This window comes from Ovis canadensis, chromosome 1, assembly GCF_042477335.2.
Source record: "Ovis canadensis isolate MfBH-ARS-UI-01 breed Bighorn chromosome 1, ARS-UI_OviCan_v2, whole genome shotgun sequence".
NCBI lineage: Eukaryota > Metazoa > Chordata > Mammalia > Artiodactyla > Bovidae > Ovis > Ovis canadensis.
In genome coordinates this window covers 72,415,578-72,421,216 of record NC_091245.1, presented here as the reverse complement: position 1 = coordinate 72,421,216, position 5,639 = coordinate 72,415,578, and the positions used below count along the sequence as shown (strand labels likewise).

General features: G+C 46.4%; 1 long non-coding RNA gene across 2 annotated transcripts; it reads right to left on the bottom strand.

The window, feature by feature from the left end:
• Window positions 1-787: 787 nt before the first annotated feature.
• LOC138429350 (uncharacterized) lies at window positions 788-5,246 on the bottom strand. 2 transcript variants are annotated; one of them, XR_011252782.1, is made up of 3 exons: window positions 5,114-5,246; window positions 2,577-2,689; window positions 788-1,998 (listed from the first exon to the last, which is right to left on the bottom strand). It is a non-coding gene; the product is annotated as an uncharacterized lncRNA (long non-coding RNA). The 2 variants fall into 2 exon arrangements; XR_011252781.1 differs by lacking the exon at window positions 5,114-5,246 and having other exon boundaries at window positions 2,577-2,895.
• Between the last annotated feature and the right edge of the window lie 393 nt (window positions 5,247-5,639).

Genomic DNA, 5,639 nt, shown 5'->3' with positions numbered 1-5,639 from the left:
AAAAGGGCAGACTGACAGCCGGGGGAGGCTGCAGAGACTTTCGGAGACGAGGCACATCAGAGCCTGAGAGCCTGCGGGGCCCTGGCTCCTCTCCACTCAATATTCCCCAAGGCAGCAGTGATATGGAGGGGGCGTTAGAGGAGGGACAAAGCCCGGGATCAGACTGAGGGTTTATACAGCCGTGACCACAGTGACTTCTATAATCCCACCTGAAGGTCTGGAGAAGGGAGAGACTCTGGTTTAGTATCACACATCTGGTGATACAGAGAACCCAAACACTGTCTCTGGCGGAGAAGAAAGGTAAACACCCTAAAGAAATCCGACCTGGTCTCTGGAAAATGACAGTTAGGGTCAGGAAAGGGGAGGATGCTATGATGAGTAGGAAAAGACTCTCTCTGATCCTTCGACCTGCAATTCAACTTCTCTGGGACTCTTTTTGTATATCTTGAAGATAAAGGGTAGGTGTCTGGACACCCCCTGCCGATGGCAATGAGGCCCACCATCTGGCTGCCTCCATGTCAGAGGGACAGGATCAAGGCAAAGCCCGAGGAAGATTGGAGAGCCAGGGCAAAGGAAAGAGGATTACTGGATAATTCCGCCTGCTAGTGGTGGATCTGCTCTGGGAGAAAGCCAGGCTACCAGGGAGTTCAGTTCAGTTCAGTTGCTCAGTCGTGTCTAACTCTTTATAAACCCATGGACTGTAGCACGCCAGGCCTCCCTGTCCATCACCAACTCCGGGAGTTTACACCAGGATTATTTTTCCTGAATTATCAAAAAAGTAAGAGAGTTCCACAAAAACATCTATTTCTGCTTTATTGACTAAGCCAAAGCCTTTGACTGTGTTCAGTTCAGTTCAGTTCAGTTCAGTCACTCAGTTGTGTCCGACTCTTTGCGACCCCATGAATCGCAGCACACCAGGCCTCCCTGTCCATCACCAGTTCCCAGAATTCACTCAAGCTCATGTGCATCGAGTCGGTGATGCCATCCAGCCATCTCATCCTCTGTCGTCCCCTTCTCCTGCCTCCAATCCCTCCCAGCATCAGGGTCTTTTCCAGTGAGTCAACTCTTCTCATGAGGTGGCCAAAGTACTGGAGCTTCAGCTTTAGCATCATTTGACTGTGTGGATCACCACAAACTGTGGAAAATTCCTAAAGAGATGGGAATACCAGACCACCTGACCTGCCTCTTGAGAAATCTGTATACAAATCAGGAAGCAGCAGTTAGAACTGGACATGGAACTACAGACTGGTTCCAAATCAGGAAAGGAGTACGTCAAGGCTGTATATTGTCACCCTACTTATTTAACTTATATGCAGAATACTTCATGAGAAACGCTGGACTTGATGAAGCACAAGCTGGATCAAGATTGCTGGGAGAAATATCAATAACCTCAGATATGCAGATGACACCACCCTATGGCTACCAGGGAAAGAGATGGTTATCTCCAGGCTTACACAGCATAGAGTGCACTGCTTTGAGGGCAGACAATCCTGAGATTCCATCCGGGCTGCCCCAAGGATTCTGGGACAAACTGTTTGAGTTTGTCCAGTATATGTCTTGAGCAAGACACACAAAGAATCCCACCTTATCCTTTGAGACTCACCAGGGTTGACTCAAATACCCAATCAAAGACCCTGGAAAGTACAAATCAACCCAAAGATATCTGCAGATTCTAAGAAGGCCTATTCATGGTCAGCCTCGAATTGGGTCCATGTCTGACTCTGCTCCCTGTTCTGGAGCTGCTGTCCTGGTTTTGCATCACAGTGACCTTTGTATAACTCATTCCCTTCCCTTGGTTTCCACTGAAAAAGCCGGTTCCTCCAGCTTGTGTGAACACTTGTGATATTGACTCTTCTGAAGGCACAAGGAAGCTGTGGAGGTGGTTACTTTGGAGCAGAGCAACTTACTAAAGATTCTGAAGTAGATTTCCCTGTTTGCAGCGGTTCATTGGCCTCTCAGCAATTAGGCTGGTCATCTTTCTTCTCTCTCCACTCCCCTCTGGTAAAGACCAAGACACTGATGTAAAAGGTGCATTGGAATAGTTTGATCAAACGTATTGCATTGTGGCTCGGTAAAAGCAACATTTCTACATCATAACCATGCTGTAATTTTTAAATATATGCTTTAAACTATTAACCCCTTAATCAATATTTATAAATTAATACACATTATATGTGATTTGGTACTTCCCTGGTAACTCAGATGGCAAAGAATTCGCCTGCCAATGCAGGAGAGGCAGGTGACATGGATTCGACCCCTGGGTCAGGAAGGTACCCTGGAGTAGGAAATGGCAACCCACTGAAGTATTATTGCCTGGACAATCCCAGGCAGGCTGCAGTCCACAGGGTCATGAAGAGTCGGATACAACTAAGTGATCAACACTAACACTGCCTAAATAATAAGTGATTTTAAGTATGTATATGTAATTAAAACAACACATTAACTACTATACACAGATGTGTCTGTTTCATTTATATCCCGACACATTTTTATATTCACAGCAACAAAACCTTAAATACTCACTGGGTAAACGGAGATGCTCTAATATTCAGAGTTACCTCGTCCTTGTTACTTACCCAGTATTTTGTGTCCACTGCTTCACTCGCCTGGAAGTGGCAGCTACATCTCAACACACACTGTCCTGCACAGCGTAACAGTCTGTCCTCAGTCAAAGGTTGTTGAGTTGTTGCTGTTATTTTAGAGATAAGAAATGGCAACTCCAAAGGGTTAGGAGAAGGAACCAAAGCACACAGCTGTTAATGAACAGAGGTGGCTGATTCTAGAATAGTTTCCAGCATCCCAGCCAGGGCACAAGCCACTCTACCAGGCAAGGAATCATTCCTCCTACGCCTTTTGGAACAGAGCCCCATAGTGAGGCACAGATTCTGCAGAGCCTTGGATTGGAAGCCACGGAGCTGGAGATATCTGGAGATGTGTTTTTCTTGGATATGACCATTGCCCAGGCCACACGTAATTCTGGCCTTTGGATAATTTGTTATCAATTGTGATAGCTGGGAACCAGAATTGGCAACATTTGGTTATTTGCTTTAGAAAGTCGCCTTTTTTTTCATTTCAGACATTATCTCTTTTATTTTCACATTCTTTTCAACACATGATAGTTAACACTCTCTGTGGCCAGCAATGTGCTTGTGGGGCGAGCACATCCCTGGAACTCACTTTTCAGAGGGGACAAGCTCAGTGGAAAATTTGCAGATGTATGGGAATGTACGGAATGCGAGGAAAAGGGCTTTGACACAACAGGAATTGCAGCAAGGTTGCTCATGCTGCAAGCTGGTATGGTTTGATTGCCAACAGTAAATTTAATTATGGAATAAAGAAGACTTTTTTAATCATTTTTTTGAGATTTTGGAAATACATTCTCACAAGTTGAAAAAATGTAGTCTCCAAATATAGTTTTAAAAACAACACTTTAGACACTTCTGGTAATCTAGTGGTAAAGAATCCACCTTGCAGTGCCGGAGACCTTGTTCGAATCCTGGTCGGGAACTAAGATCCCTCGTGCCTTGGGGCAACTACTAAGCTGGTGCACCACAACTAGAGAGTCAACACGCCACATCAAAACGTCATACATGATGCAAGGAAGATCCTGCATGCCTCAACTAAGACAACACAGCCGAATTAGTTCATTAATTTAAAAAAAGAAAAACATTTTAAAGGAATGCTACCATTCTCCTAAATAGGAAGTGTGTGTGTGTGTGTGTGTGTGCACGTGTGTGTGCTCGTGCATGTGGGTATGAACATGCACGTGTTTAAATCTCCCTGACTTCTGGAGAAGGGGACAAGTCAAGCTTTCACAGGCAGAACCGTCTCTGGGTGGAATCATGCTGTTGCCATAGGCTGTTCCCTATCTTGCTTCCTTCCCCCGAGTCAGTGGATCAAAAAGTCCTTGTTGACGTCCCACCTCTCCCCCTTTTTCTTCCATCCCTCTCTAGGCCCTGGCTGGCTCTGTTGTCCCCCATGAAACACGCTCCTAGGGAGGCAGCTGGGGATGGCACACCTCAATTAAGTAATTAGATCCCAGACCATGAGGGTGAGAGAAACCTCAGGGAATCCTCTGAGGCAAGGCCTCCATTGTACTCATGGAAAAAGGCTTAAGGAACAAAGGCCTGAACTGTCAGTGGGCACATGAGGGTGGACTCTGATAATGATGTTTGGGGGTTCCTTAGTGCTTCCCCAGAACCCAGGACAGCTGGATTCTGATGGAGGGGATCATCCTTGAGATACCAGCACCAGTTTATTCTTGGCCCTGTCTCTCTCCTCCCACACTCCTGCCCCCAAATCTATGTCTTTGAATAGGCCTTGAGGGTCATACCTCTGAATACAACTGTAGGAAGGGTCTGCAGGAAGACTCTTCCAGATTCAGACTGCTGGCAGAGCAGGAGAGCGAATACTTCCTCTTGAGAGGGTTGTTGTTTAGTCACTAAGCCATGTCCGACTTTCTTCTGTCCCCATGGACTGTAGCCCACCAGGCTCCTCTATCTATGGGATTTCCCAGGAAGACTACTGCAGTGGGTTGCCATCTCCTTCTCCAGGGGATATTCCCGACCCCAGATCAAACCTGAGTCTCCTGCGTTGGCAGGCAAATTCTTTACAACTGAGCCATCAGGGAAGCCCTCTTGAGAGGATTACTCAGGCTTAAACCATCCTTGTCAAGAACAAACATTTACTATGAGCGCTTTATTTGTCTATTCTGACTGTGCTGGGTCTTGGATTTGACATGCAGGCTTTCTGTAGTTGGGCTTAGTTGCCCCGAAGCATGTGGGATTTTATTTCTCCATCCGGAAATCAAACCCTTGTCCCCTGCCTTGGAAGGTTGATTCTTAACCACTGGACCATTAGGGAAGTCACACCGTGAGCCTTTAATTGGCAGCCTCTAAGTTATGACAAATTTACTGTTTCAGAAAAATGAAGAACCAAAAAGGAAGTTGTTAATTCTCAATTTGATTTATAAAATTTGTTGGCATAAGCGTCACTCCCTTCTTCCCTGACTTATACACACATATAATTCACCACTCTCACCCTACAAAGGAGTCTCATCATTCCAAGGAGAGTCCAGGTCTGTAAAGGGCCCTTGAGATGAGACCTTGCTTACCTCTCTGGCCTCATGCTGGACCTCTGGCCCTTTCTCTGCATCCAGCCATCTTGTCTTCTTCCTGGGGGATGCTTTTTCTGCTTCCCCACTTCCAGTCTGGACCCCCGACCCCACCCTAGGTATCCACTGTCTTAGCAACTTTGCAATCTTTGTAGAATTTATACAATTATAGTTAAGCAAGTAATTGAGTAACTAGCTGGTTATTGACTCCACAGTCCTGAATGCCAGCTCCCAGAGGGCAGGGACGTCTCTGTCTTACCCCTCAAAACCTTAGGACTGTGCTTTGGTATATAGTGGGTATGAAACATTTGTTTGAATGAGTTGTAGGGGTGGGAGGTTGGAAATGTCTAGACAGCCACACCGAAAATGTGATGAGTTTGGCCCAGCTGATTAGCTCTGGGAGCCGGAGAGATGCAGCCTGGGTGGGAGGGGCAGGCAAGCAGGGGCCAGGGAGAGGGAGGCTCAGCCTTGGGCATCTCACAGAAAGGCCTGCACTGCCCTATTGATCCGGCTCCTCCAGTGTTGA